Source organism: Pongo abelii, chromosome 13, assembly GCF_028885655.2.
Source record: "Pongo abelii isolate AG06213 chromosome 13, NHGRI_mPonAbe1-v2.0_pri, whole genome shotgun sequence".
NCBI classification, from domain to species: domain Eukaryota; kingdom Metazoa; phylum Chordata; class Mammalia; order Primates; family Hominidae; genus Pongo; species Pongo abelii.
In genome coordinates this window covers 81,550,357-81,565,689 of record NC_071998.2, presented here as the reverse complement: position 1 = coordinate 81,565,689, position 15,333 = coordinate 81,550,357, and positions in this window count along the sequence as shown.

Sequence of the window (15,333 nt, the reverse complement as noted above, 5' to 3'; positions counted from 1 at the left end):
GGGCTGCAGAGGGAGTGGTGGAGATACACATGGAGGCCTCCTGGCTCTGGGAGTAGCTTCACACTCACTCAGGGAATTGTTCGAAGGGCTCTGGCTTGAGGCACCACATACAGTTTTCTTTTTTTAAAGTATGGTATTAATTTATACTTGTCTGTTGTTTATCCAATAAATGGCATTCCAAATAGCAGGGCACTAACCTGAAGGGGAGAGGAGTGTGAATTCTGTTCTAAGCATGGTACAGCATCTGCTTACATACTCATGCATATGCACACATGCATATATGTATATCCATGTCTACATCAGGCGTGGGCACTTACTGACTTATAAGGCATAGCCAAAGATAAAAGGCAACACTATACTCCATTGAGGATGAATCTCACTTGGGTAATAAAATGACAAAGAAAACTAGAGAACTAATGGCCATAAGACTCAGCCCAGCTGTGCCCCAGGAGGGAGGAGAGATTTGGGAGTGGGGTTCTGTAGGGGGGTGGGAAGGCTCTAGAGTGGGCGCTGAGGGTTACAAGCATGTTTGCCTTATAGGACTTCATTAAACTTCATGTTTGCTTTATGCAGCTTCCTCTACTTGTGGGACATTTACTGTTAAATATATACTTTCATATATATGTGCAGATATACCTCAATATATATGTATATATATGTCTGTATGTGTGTGTTGTGTGTGCACACACATGCACAGAGACATTACAGACATGTACTCCCTCTCTTTCACCTGAGTTGGCAGAAAGTTTTGTTGCTGGGCCCTGCTGAGGTAACCGGTTTGCCCAGTGGCTTGCTGGCCTTGCCAGGCTGTGCTGAGTCTTCTGCAACGGCTGGCAGGTGCTGCCTGGGCTATAACTGGTCGTAGGGCTCCAGGTTTTAAATGGACCTAGGGGGATCAGCCCAGGGTTCCATGCAGGTTTAGCAGGTAGGGTTTAGCAGGCCACAGCTCTGAGAAGGCTCCGACCTGGAAAATGCTCACGGACTTGAGGCCTGCCCTGCCTGACAGTGGCTCTGATTTCCTGACCTGTGCACAGGAGCTGGCTGAGGGGCAGCCCCTGCAGGCTTAGAGTTTTCTGGTGAAAAGTGTTGTGGCAAAAGGAGCTTGAGCTGGTCCCCCAGTAACTCTGGGCCATGCGGGGCCCTACCCCTCCCGAGGAGAAGGGCATGACTGATATGCCCCCTCTGCCCCAGGGAGGCACACACCAGGGCAGGGGTAGGAGACACTCAGCCTCAGTAGCCACTTTCCAATCAAGGGCCTGGTGTCACAGAAACCTCAGGCCTCCTTCCTGTAAGTCGGGGTGGTTCTAAGCAGCAAGTTTCACTTTCCATGCCTGGCCGGGACAGCTAGGTGTTGAGACTGAAGAGACAGCCCACCTGTCCTTCTGCCCAGAAAGTGAAAATGCCTGAGAAGGGGCTGGGAGTGACTGGGGACAGCCAGATGAAGGTCCAGGTCTGGTGTCGGGTCCCTGAGGAGGGAGCTCTGTGGACTGGCTCCGTAGCACATGCTCCTGGGGCCTGCCTGGCACCAGTGCAGGGATTAAGGTCGGAGTCCACTGGCTGCTGGGAAGGCTGGCACTGCAGTTACACTAAGGCGCTGGGCAGTGTTAGGCACTCAAAATCTATTTTAAGCCTTGTGTAAACATGCATGAGGCAAAGTCTCCCTCTCCCTGCTGCTCCTGCAAAAAGAGCTGTCTTTTGCATTGCCAAATTCTCAGGGTTCTTGTGGAGGTTAAGCGAGTGCTGTTTTGATTTTTTTCTGGAGGTGAAGTGAATTATAGCCTTGTTGTTTTAATAAGTCACAATATTTACAAGTTCATTTCTTTGAACTGTGTGTGGGGGGTTATTTTGTCTGCAATTTTGAAGGTAAATAATTTTCTGCTGTTTCACTGTCGTTTCAGCCAGATATTTTTGTTTGGTTTGGTTTTCAAAAGGAGGAGAAGGGAACTGGCTTTTATAGAACGTCTTTGCTCTGTCCTTACCAACATGGGAGTTGTGCTTCCATTACCTTCTTTAATCATTTTCATAAGGATTTTTGTACAAATGATGAGGAATGACGGGTGGTTTTAAATTTGTTTTTCAGAAAGAAGTAATGCATGACTCTGATTTGCAGCTGCAGGATAAATCCAAACTCTTTCGGTGAGATGTCATGGAGAGCTCATCTCTCAGCATCAAAGTTGCCTCTCCTGACTTTTGAACCTTAAGTGTTCTGTGTGGAAGAAAAATGGAGACAACAAATTTCTATGCATGGATTCAAAGACTCCTCATAATATACAGACTGCATTCTCCCCAGCTTTTTATCTCTATATATTCTTTTTGTTGAGTTTCAACCACATAGAGTTGAAATTCACCTTCCCACATTACATTTTTCATCAATAGTTGAAGGCCTATTTATGTAAATATCAGGAACTATCAGAACTCCCTGCAACAGGAAACCTGACCCCCAACTCCCCCGAAATGCATCATGATAAAGAGTCACTTGCCAAAATAACAAATCAGCTTCCTGGAACATGCTTGCTCAAAACCAGGAGAGGAGCTTAGAGACGTCAGCTTGACTTCTGCCTCGTACGCAGGAAGGCTGACCTTCAAAGATCAAACATCGTCCCAAATATCCCTTCATCTTGTAATACTCCTGCTTGTCGTAGCTCCTGTTATCATCAGGCCCTGGGCCAACCACCCATCATGTCAGAAAAGAGTTGGGGACAATCCCTGCATTATTTCTCCTTTGCCCTGCTGGTATAGACAATCTGTGTTATGGCTGGGTGACTTGCTGACTTTTACTCTGAGCAACAGCTTTGTCAGAGTAAACTAAAACAGAGACTTCAGAGCATAATAAAATATGCCATTTTTTCTGTATAGAACTAAAGACATGGGTGAGAGAGAACAACTTAATTAAAAAGACAGTGCCCTTTCAGTCTTTTTTTTTTTTTTTTTTTTGAGATGGAGTCTTGCTCTGTCACCAGGCTGGAGTGCAGTGGCGTGATCTGGGCTCACTGCAACCTCTGCCTCCTGAGTTCAAGTGATTCTCCTGCCTCAGCCTCCCAAGTAGCTGGGACTACAGGCACATGCCACCATACCCAGCTAATTTTTTTTTGTATTTTTAGTAGAGACAGGGTTTTACCATGTTGGCCAGGATGGTCTCGATCTCTTGACCTTGTGATCCGCCCGTCTCTGCCTCCCAAAGTGCTGGGACTACAGGCGTGAGAGTTTGTATTAATAAAATAAGAGGAACAATACCAAGGAGAGTGCTTCGTAAGGATGTCAAGGCTGCCTGTTCCCTGCTCTACACAGCATATCTCTGACAAAGCGGAGGCCACAGAAAGGGGCACCTGGTGGAAGGCCCAGGCAGCAGAGCACAGGCCCTGCAACTCTGGATGCTGGGGTGTCATTTAGTGTTTTGAATTAGCCGTGAGCCTGGGGGGCTGCCGCCGGGATCATTTCCAGCAGGGCGGTACCATTTGGTTCCTTCTGACAAAAGGGCCACTGCCTAAGATTTTCCGCGTCTGCATTCAAGTGGCAGATGAGACACGGATAATAATACACACTCCAAATCTTTTCAGGAATTCACAGACTCTGTTTGCAATGTTATCCTGAATTTGATCACGACATGCACAGAACTGGTTTGAAAATTATTTTCCAGAAGCAAATCTTTAATAAAACTTTTTCATCTGAAAAGCAATCTAGCCAAAGTGTCAACAGAGGTAGATAGGATAAAAAATAATTACTCGGGATTCCAAGCCAAGACGAACATATGAGTATTACCACGGATTTGGGTGTGATAGCGACCCCTTGCCCCTCTCCAACCCCCTTGATCCTGGGATCCCTGCCTGTCTCTGTGCTTGCAGGCTTCTCCCCGGTAGGGACAGAGAATGTGAAGTGCCTAAATGCTTAGTGATTTCATTCCAGGGCACTTTCCTATCATCCTGGTTACTGATGCCAGAGGAAAGCAGGAAGGGTGGGGGGTTGGGTTTGCAGCATCTGATGGAGATTGTGGTTTGCAGATTGTGAATTGGTGTTTTGTTCTACAAAAATAATGAACATGGTAACCATAGAAACCTAGTAGAAAGGTGTCCAAGAGGCTAATTGACTCAGTCAAATGAGTATTTCTCTATGATGACTTGTAGTGATCTTGTTAAATTGTGCAGGGTTTCTTTCTGGGGGGCAGCAGGAGCTGTGACAAAATGCATTTATTATGCCATCCTCACGTGTCAGACTGACAACGACTGCTGTGTTGTTGCTACGAGCTGGCTGCATAACAGCACCCACAGCTGCAGGACCATTGCAACTGCTTACTTGCAACAGGTGCTGTGTTTTAGGACCCAGACCCCAGAACCTGGATTGACAGAGGGGCCAGCTGCTTAATTTTTGGCTGGCTGTTTTTCATCTGTGGAGTGGTGCCCCTCTGAAGAGACCAGAGCATGTGAAACTCTATCCTCATTCAAAGAACACTGTCCTAATTTTTCTTTTGTTGGAGGCCGCAAGTGCCAGAGAGAAGGATAAGAAAGGCTTTGGGCCACTTGCCCCAGCTTGAAGGCCACGATGCCAAACCAACCCGGGCAGTGCCTGGAGTGTCAGGAATTTACAAGCAAAGAGTCCAAGTGCTGAGCACATTTGACTAGTAAGGGTGTCTTTACCCCAGCTGGCAGAGTTTCGATTAAAAAAAAAAAAAAGAAACACAAAATGGCAAACAGCTCTTTGCTTTTTGGGCTCAACTTTGCATAGCAGAGTGCATTAGCTTAAAATGTCAACAGTGACCATTGCCAGATAGATGTACTTCCCAAGAAAAATACTGGGGGCAGTTTCTATTCTGGGAGAAATTTTTGGTGAACAAAAACCTCATTCCAGCGCTACTCATCACTTTATTTAAGTCAAAGCGGGGGGGATGTTTTAATAGCAAAAAGGCCCATTTAACATTTCAGCTGACTCAAAGCCCAGATTCTCTGACAAGGTCTTTGGTGCTGGTGGTGGTCCGGACCCATGGGAGGACACTGGGGCTTCTTCACAAGGGATTGTTCATGCCATTCAAGGATAATGCCAAAATATATATTTTCCTTTTTCAAACGTAAAATGGACACGAACTTTTGGAAAACCAGGAAAACACACAAAAGTAATTAAGTAAAAATATGCATAATTGATATATAATCTCCCCATTGAAAACTGATGATTCTACCTATTTTTAGATGTAGTCTTTTCCCAGGGGAAAGATTTAGGGGTCCAGAAGAACTTTCTGGAAGCTGGGTCCCCATCTGAGTTGTAGTGACAACCAGGGTCAGAAGGAGAGAGGACGGCTTAGCTGGACATTTCACAGACAGTAGGATAAGGCCACGCATGTGCTGAAAGAGCATGCTTTGATCAAAGGAGCCTAGGAAAGCCACCATGAGTGTCTGCCTGGGAGGGACAGCTCATCCCCAGGGGGCTGGAACCTCCATTCCTCCATCTCTCCCAGATCTCACCCTTCCCCTTGGGAGCTTAATAACTTTCTGAGTTCCATCAGAAACATGCTGTCTCCCCCAGCAAGGCAACTGGGTGCGCGTTTTGTGAGATGAAGACTGGGAGGGCAGGCACTATGTGAGAATAAACAGGGATGACTCTCCCCAGCTCCTGGACAGCTGGGGGCATGGCGGGAGGACTCTGTGCATTCAAGACCACCAGCTGCAGTGACCTCATGCCCAGCCATGAGGGAGAAAGCTCACGTGACCTACCTGTCTCCCCTCGCCTGTCAGGGGCTCCCTCACACAGAAAGGAGTGGGCTCCTCCTGGGCTACCGATGGGACAGGTGTATAAATCTTAGCTACACATGTGAGTGTGCAAAAAATGTCCTATGTCCTTATTTACTTGTTAAGTAAAATTAGATCCCAGTTCTGAATTAAATCTCAGTTCTGGAGTGTCTCTCTCTGCACATATTTCTCAGGGTTCTTGAACAGAACAATGTATTTGGGGGCTCCAGGTCCTAGGCTCACACTGAGGTCCCTAAGTGATCCCTGACTCTGTGCCCGCAGGGGCCTTGAAGTCCTCCATCTATGCTGCTTTTTAGTTACAGGAAAGATTTTCCTGGTGAGATTTCTGGGCCCAGGGGCTACCCTTCCCTAGATATTAGAGATGCAGTGTTGAACAAAATGTAGAACAAGCCTATGCCCCTGGAAGATTTTCAGTGTCAGGGAGACAGGCTAAGCACACACACAAACTGCAGATACTAAGCCATTGTCCACTATGGACCAGAAGTTTCTGTGAGATACTGTGGTGGTGGAGGAGGTGGTGCTTTAGCAGAACCCCTATCCTCCCTGCGTTCCCCAGCTGGAAGGAGTCTCTCCTAAGTCCCAGCTCCTCACCTGATTTTTCTTTTCTCCCTCCTTCCCATTTTTGTCTCCCTCCAGAGACAGAATGTGCTTTAACCTTCTGGAAACTTCTACTATTTTCCTGCAACCTGACTACCCCTTAGGTGAGGGAGTCCAGAATGCTGGCTTGAAATGGGAGAGAGAAAGAACTGCCACATAATTTGCAAGACCTTTTTTGAAAAAGAAAAGGTATTAAGAATTCCAGGACAGCATTAGGAATGTATTAAACCAGGTGAGAGACATTGTATGACAGCACAGCTCATACATTCATGAACCTGATGCCAGGGAGGAAAATATGCAATGAGGAATAGTCAAAAAACACTACAGATTAAGAACTCAATAAATTATCCTGATGTTTATGTACTTTTATATGTACATACCGTTTTAACATAATTGTCATCATTTTTCATTCCCCCGATAAAAAGGAAGCTATGGAGTATGATGGTGGCCATGAAATCTGAGACTAGACTGCCTGGTTCAGGTCACACCTTCATGGTCACCATCTGTGAGCCCTTAGGCAGTGCCTCTATCTCCTCTTCTGCAAAATGGAAACCTTGACCTCTCCTTCTCCTGGACTGAGTGGATTAGGACAGAGCAGTGCCTGGAATGAGTGGGGCTGTAGGCACTGTAGTGATGCTTCTCTGTGTGTCAGGTCTGCTCTAGCCCAGAGTTACACCATTGAGCAACCCACAGAGGACCCTGGGCTAGTGGAGCACCCACCCACAGAGCTGAGACAGGCAATGGAGACCCTCAAGCAAGCCCAGGGCACCTCAGGGGCTCCATTCTCTGAAGAAAACTAAGACAGGGGAAGGGGCTGCAAACTCACAGGGCTCTATTAGGCATTCAGTTATTTTGTACTTTTCTTTATGTAAGTATTATCACTTTTGTGTTAAGAGTAATTCTGGAATAGTTTATATTTTGATGCTATATTTAATAGATTTTTTTTCTGTCAATAGATATCTTGATTAGTTATACCTTAAACCTATGTTTAGTAAACTTTCCTTAAATTTGTCTATTGTATAGAATTCTCTTCGTTCTATTCATTCCAATAGATTTTTATTTACCTCTCTTGAGTTTTCTAAGTGGACACATTGACTGAAAACAATATGGTATTCTATCCTCCTGTGTAACAGTTAGAATCACCACTTAGCTTTACCTGCCATGGTGTTGCCCAGGGCATTTGGAGTCATACTAAACAGTAATGTCATGCAGAGGATCATTATTTTGTCCCCAGCTATTATTTGGAATACAAATATATTCTGTCCATGGGCCTCTTCTCTACTCTAGCTCAGGAGTTACTTTGATAATGAGCTACATAATTCAATCTCCCACCTCTATCCTTTTTGGGGAAAATTTTTACAATTATGTTCTTTATTAAAAAGGTTTATATTTCTCTTCCTGTTAAAAAATTATTTTAGTTTCTGAGTATTACATGCTTCATAAAATAAAGTTAGTTGATTTTATTTATTTTATATTGTGGAAAAATACACACACAGAACACTGGAATAATAGTAATAATAGAAAGAATAAGAAAAAGAATAACAAAGCTAACTAAGTAACTTGCCCAAAGTCAGACTGTCAATAAGTGGCAGAGATGGGATTTAGATATTTCCTTGAATGAGCTCTTCTGAGAATGAGCTCTACCTTGAAGATGATTTTTAAGAAATGACAAAAATATGCCAGCTGCCAGAAAATTACAGAATAGAGTCCGTTTCATTCAAAGAATTATGCAGATACAACACAAATCAGATGTTAAGAGTAATAGTTTACTTGACAGTGGTTCACAGTGTCTTTTTCTGGTTTCAGAATAAGGAACAGTGGAGCTTCCCCCTAAGACCCTGGTGTGTTTCTGCATCAGGAAACCTTCTCTCCTGCAATGTGGTGAGTTGGATTTATGGCAGTTATATCTGCTGCTTGGAAGCCAGACTGCCTTGAAATTAATCTTGAAATTGACCAACTGCATAACCATGGGGAAATTAACCTCCAAGGTTTTGCTTTCTTATCTATAAAATGGCAGTGATTATAGTGCTTGCTTCCAGGACTAAAATGAGATAGTGCATGGGACACGTTTAGCCCAGATGCTGATCTTTAGTAAGTACCCAGTGCAGTTAACAATATCACATCTAGTATCCCCGATCATGGTTCCATCCTTCCATGGCTTTCTGGAAAGGTTAGCAGTGGTACTAATGGTGAATGGGTTTTGGGTCCCGGAGTCCTCTGATAATTTGATGAGCATTTACATGATCTGAGTAGAAAAGAAAAGTGCATGTGAACACAGGCATCTCATTTCTTTTCAGAAGATTCAAATTCTGCATTAAGAACCCCAGCTAAGTAAGTTCCTGGTTCCTTCTTTCACATGTCCAGTTAAATAATTCTCAGATGTTAGGATGACTGGGACACCGGGGTCCCACTTCCCCAGGACATTGAATTTGTAACAAATATCTCATGTGCTTCCATACAGTTAAATCTGGCTGCTTCAGATGCTGACTTCATTCCTCACTTCATTTTACACCCCTGCCTGATTTTCCTTCTGCTTTGCTTATATCGTCTATTTTTATTTTATTCTCATTGCCAATGTTGTGGTCATGTTTGTATGCCATCTTAAATCCCTTGTGGGAGGCAGAGAGCAACGACATGGAGTATTAAACAAAATACTCACAGATTCCACTGCCTCTGCGGGCAGGGCCAGGTGGAGCCGCAGTTGTTCTCTCTACTGTGAGGCTGCAAGGCCTGGAGGTGGGTTTTGGTGAATTCCTGAGCTAGTTCCCCTGCTTTCCTGGTGCTGATGACTTCACTGGAGCTAACCAGGGAGCAGCCGCTGTGGAGTCTTGCTTCTGCCTGTTTTCCTCTCATGTTTGATAGAGGATTTCTGCTATGATCCCTCCAGAGACCAGGGCCTGCTGGCTCTGTCCTCACACTGGTTTCTGGGTTTCTGGTCGCACCATTTGTCAGATGAAGTGTTCCTTGTGGTCAGCATTTACCAGTCAAGCTGGGCTGGGGATCCACACAGGCTATGGTGTTTTCTGGTCATAGAGAAGCCCTAGAAGCCAATAATTCCTCATGTATTAGTCAGGGTTCTCCACAGAAACAGAAGAAACCGGATCTCTCTCTCTCTCGCTCGCTCTCTCTGTCTCTCTCTCTCTCGCTCTCTCTGTCTCTCTCTCTCACACACACACACCATACATATTTTTGTTTTGTAACACATTTTGTTTTGTAAACTAGGGTTAATGATAAGTAACCAGCAAAGGTTTCATGAGGATGAGAGAGAGAGAAAGAAGAGAGAATGTGTGTGTGTGTGTGTGTGTATGTGTGTAAAGAGAGAGAGCGATTTATGATGAGGAATTGGCTTACACAAATCATGGATTCTGAGAAGTCCCTGGGTCTGCAAGCTGGAGAGTCAGGAAAGCCCATGGTGTGATTCAATCTGTTTCTAAAGGCCTGAGAACCAGGGAGCCAATGATACGAATCCTTGTCTGAGGGTCAGAGAAGGTGAGATGAGATGTCCCAGTTCAAGCAGGCAGACAGGAAGCACACAGGGTAAATTCCTCCTTTCTCTGCTTTTTTGCTCTACTCAGCCCCTCAATTGATTTGCTGAGGCCCCTCCACCTTGGGAAGGGCCATGTTCTTAAGTCATTCTGCCAATTCAAATGTTAATCTCTTCCAGAAACACTTTCACAGATATACCCAGAAATAATGTTTAAGCAAATATCTGGGCACCCCATGACCCAGTCAAGTTGATACATAAAATGAACCACCATACCTCACTTGCAGACTCTTTCCCTCTAGATTCTAGAGCATCACTTTGATACTCTATGGTTCAAAATTATTTAGTGACTATTTTTGGCCATAGAGTTAAGTATTAATTGAATACAAAGCCGGTTATATATTCAAAGCCATATGGGGCACCAGCCTTATAGCCATTATTCTGTACACATTCCTGGCGAGCCTGATGTCCCTTCAGCTTTCTTGGCTATTTGTCACTCCACACCTAGCTGCTTTAAATCTGGGGGTGTGGAGGTGGGCCTTTAAGACCTTTTGTTTCCCTTAAAATAGACTTAGGCAGTTGCTGCCTATAGCCGTTTTTTGTGGAAATGCATTTGTTACTTTTGAGAATACAGTGACCTCTTGCAGTTCTAGGAGTTCTCTTGAATTCAGAAGAGCCCCTACAACACCGAACCTGTGATTTTAAGGATCACCAGTGCTTCTGTTGAAGGGCAGGTTCCCTGCATTCTCCTCTCCTGGGCCTTCCCCTCCCCATGCATCGCACCATAAGTCTTCTATCTCTTCGTGCAGAAGGGAGTAACAGCAGGAATTGTTTAAGCAGCTCTCGTAGCCCTTCTATATGCACATTTTTCTAGCACACCAATATTAACCAAGGTGTAGATTGGGCACAATTTGCTTCCTAAGCAAATTCGTCATGCAGGAGCCCACCTTTCCTCTGGATGTGATGTTGACTCTGCTCTCCCTTCCAGTGGCAAACAGATGGAAACTGGATTGGGAAAGCATCCCATGGAACAACAATCTTTTCTTCCTGTGGGAGCTAGTGCATGATCCAGGTGAGGTCTGGAAGGATAGGCTCAGGGACAACGAGATGTGGGGGCATGAATGGCAGCCAGGCAAGCTGGGCTAGCTGAGCATAGCTCAGATCTCAGTCTGCAGAGGTCAGCCCCGGCAGAACATATGTGTCGGCCTCCTACCCCACAGATGAGCTGGAACGGCTCGCAGGGCTTCAGCTGGGGCAGGTGCAACACTTCCCCAAACAGCAGTTTGCACGAAGTCCCGTAGTTCCCACAGAGACTTAAACAGCAGAAGCAGTTCCTCCTGGCTGGACAGGCACCCACAGTCCCACCTCCCTGGAACCCACATCTGTCTGTGAGCATAGTGGTTGCTCTGTGCCAGTTGATAAAAAGTAGTGTAGAATTATCATTACTTGAACTTTTGCCTAACCTTGTATTGTGAAAAATTTGAAATGTATCAAAAAATTGAAATCATTTTGCAGTGAACACCATTTACCCACACCCTGAATCACTCCTTTGCTACATAGTAGTTGCTTTATCACACATCCGTGCTGCTAGCCATGCCTGTATCCACCCATGAATTCCTCTTATGCATTGTATTTTGGAGTAAGTTGCAGACATCAGTTACATTTGTTTTTCATTGTAGTATTTAATTAATTTAATTTAATTTAATTTAATTTAATTTTTTTTTGATGGAGCCTCTCTCTGTCCACTAGGCTGGAGTGCAGTGGTGTGATCTCGACTCACTGCAATCTCCAACTCCCAGGTTCAAGCCATTCTCCTGCCTCAGCCACCTGAGTAGCTGGGATTACAGACACGTGCCACCATGCCCAGCTGATTTTTATATTTTTAGTAGAGACGGGGTTTCACCATGTTGGCCAGGTTAGTCTTGAACTCCTGACCTCGTGATCTGCCCACCTCAGCCTCCCAAAGTGCTGGGATTACAGGCGTGAGCCACTGAGACTGGCTTTTTTTTTTTTTTTTTTTGAGACCGAGCCTTGCTCTGTCACCAGGCTAGAATGCAGTGGCGCGATCTTGGGTCATTGCAACCTGTATTTAATTAATTTTAAAGTTTCAAAGGAAATTAATGAAAGGCATGATATTTTGTAATTACCAAAGGGGCCATGGGTTAAAACAAGCTGAAGAATAGAAGCTAGAAAACATGTTTTCCACTGTGAAGGCTGAGCTGTCTGGCCCTTACGGAAGACAGGTAGTTATAGAAACACATTTGGTGGCCATGGTTAGCCCATCAAGGTCTGAAGACTCCAGCAGGTAAAGAGAGTCTGCGGCGCGCATCTGGAATTTGGGGGTGGGTTAGGCAGGATGGATTTGTGAGAGTAAAGACAAAGGGCTGAGGGACAACCCAGTAGATGGCACCAAGGACAGAAATGCAACCTGAAAACCAGTCTGGTGGCCTCACTGAAGTCTCGCTCTGAAGTACACAGAGAATGCAGGCCTGGTGTGAGGAAGCACAAGGAAGAGAGAGCCCGGCACCACAGCAGGAGGGCCCAGCGTCAGAGGGACCGGGGGAAGATCCAGAGCCTCTGCGGTAGCCATCTCATCTGGGATACCCGGGCTCCTGGGGCACTCACGGGCCAGCGTCTGACCAGACATCACGGTGCAGAGTGTGGCTGCATGGACCCTTCGTCTTGTAATGATGGCCCTTGATTTGGGGTGGTTACATCCTCTAGGGGCACACCAGAACACTGCGTGTTTGCTTCTCTAGTCTACAAGGATTCTGTGTTCATTCCATTAACAGGGAATGGGCATTGTATGAAAGAAGGTTCAGCCATGATGAAAGTTTGGGAAATTCTAGTTAAATCTAACAAGTTTCTTGACTACAGGACTTCTTAGATGTTTAGTGCACGATGTGGAATATGAATATCTAAGAAAGTAATGTATTATGAGGTGTTTCCCAATATTTCCACCCTCCATGGTTTGTAGCCTCTTTGGGAACTCATTTTTAGCACACGGCCCTAAGCTATCTGGGGTATCATTTGTTAATGGAGCTCATAGGACTCCACTAAGTTAAATTAAAGCTATATTCAGGGCAGAAAAAGAGAAAGCAAACAGTGTTTCAGACAGACAACAAGGTGTGGGGCAATCACACTTTTTCTCACCTGCTTCTTCATCAGAGCCATTCTAGGGGGAAAGACATAGACGTTTGTGCCCCTAAAAAGCATTGACTACCTCGGGTCAGTCTAGGCTGCTGCACGAAGCCTTTCCTATTGCCTCTGGCCAGCTGTTTTCTTCTGTGTGGTTGTGGACTGAACCCTCTGCATATTTCAGCACTGCATCTATGCTGTTTTATATGGCTTGGCTTTCTGAGTGTCAAGAGAAGGTCTAGGCTTTGGAATCAAAATAATTTTTTCTTTTTTTTTTTTCAGCGGAGTCTCGCTCTGTCACCCAGGCTGGAGTGCAGTGGCATGATCTCGGCTCACTGCAAGCTCCGCCTCCCGGGTTCAGGCCATTCTCCTGCCTCAGCCCCCCGTGTAGCTGGGACTACAGGTGCCCGCCACCACGCCCAGCTAATTTTTTGTATTTTTTAGTAGAGACAGGGTTTCACTGTGTTAGCCAGGATGGTCTCGATCTCCTGGCCTCGTGATCTGCCCACCTCGGCCTTCCAAAGTGCTGGGATTACAGGCGTGAGCCATCACGCTTGGCCCAAAATAGCTTTTTCAAGTTTCCCGGCTCTGTGATCATGAATACTTGTCATAAGCTCTCATTTTGTTTTATACACTAGGATTCATGATAAGTAATTAGCAAGAGTTTTATGAGGACGAGAGTTAATATAGATGCTGAGCCCTCCCTGAAGTGTCTTGCATATAGTTAAGTGTTCAGTTAATGTACTGATGTGGTAATACAAGAATCATAATTGGTATCATTATCTCTGTTAAGATTTATTTCAAATTTCATAATGAATACTCAATAAATATCCAGTGACTTGAGCTAGAAAAAAAGAAAAAAGGATTACATTAGAAAAATTTTTAAAGAATTGATTATATTATGTGTTGATTAAAGTCATATGATTTGAGAAAAATACTTCAGGATCAGAACAGAAAATGCTATGGTCTGTTTGTGTCCTCCAAAATTTATATGTTGAAATCCTAACACTTCAGGTGATGATGTTAGGAAGTGGGGCCTTTCAGAGGTGACAAAGTCATGAGGGTGGAGCCTCCATGAATGGGACTAGTGCCCTTATAAAAGAGGTTTGGTGGCTTAAGCCTGCAATCCCAACACTTTGGGAGGCCAAGGCATGAGGATCTCTTGAGCTCAGGAATTTGAGACTGGCCTGGGCAAACAGTGAGACCCTTATCTCTATAAAAGTTTTAAAAATATTTGATAGGCCTGGTGGCATGTTTCCGTAGTCCCAGCTACTCGAGAAGCTGAGGCAGGAGGATCGCTTGAACCCAGGAGGTCAAGGCTATAGTTAGCTATGATTACACCACTGCACTTTAGCCTTTGGTGACATAGTGAAACCCTGTTTCTGAAAAAAAAAAGAGGCCCAAGAGAACTCCTGTGACCCTTCCACCATGTGAGGAACAGAAAGAAGGCGCTGTCTGTGAACCTGGAGGCAGGCTCTCATGAGACGCTGAATTTGCCAGAGCCTAGAGTGTGGACTTTCAGCCTCCAGGACTGTAAAAAATGTTTGTTATTCCTTGCAGTGTACAGTATTTTGCCACAACAGCCTGAATGGCATAAGTCGGGAAATAAGCAATGTTTTCAGAGGAATAATGGCATTGCTTTGGCGTGTGATTAGTTAATAAATTGCCACCTGCTTCCATGGCCTGCTGCCCTAATACAAAAGGCAGGAGGCACCTGAAAACTGAAAGTGTACATTTCCTCATGCCCAGCCTTCCTAACTTCTATCACTTGGAACTCCTGGCAGAACGTGGAACTCCACGTTCAGCCTGTCATGGAGTACGAGCAGGAAGGGGCTAAAATGCTATCTCTCCCATCCATTTCTGCTTGTGCTTTTCTGATCCCAGGACTCTGGAATTCCTTATGCATGACCTCCAAGGGAAGGGGTGGGATGAATTAGTCAGAGCTTTAACATTCCCAAATCCTCCTCAAATTAAAGCAGCTAAGTTTTCATTTGTTGTCTGTTTGAAGATCCTTCATGAAGTCTGGTCTGAGAATAAGAGCTCCATTACTTAAAACACATTAGAAGTTGAGTGACCTACTCTTCAAAGTTTCCGGTGATGGAGTATTGAAATGATGCAGCCAAGCCCAGGTGGTTTTATACCTGGTGAGCCATAGCATGACCCTGTCTCCTGGACTCACCGACTCTCCGCTTTACCTCCTTTGAATTTGTAGCCTCTTCCCTTCTGCTAGGTGACAGGTGGCTATAGGTACACAAGGGGTAGGGAACATCAGGAAGGTGAAATTTCAGATCTCAAGCAATTCCAGAGAAAACTCTCTGTCCACTGATGGTGTTCACTTCCACAGTCTTGGCTATATGCCCCCGTGTTAGTGCCCCAGGC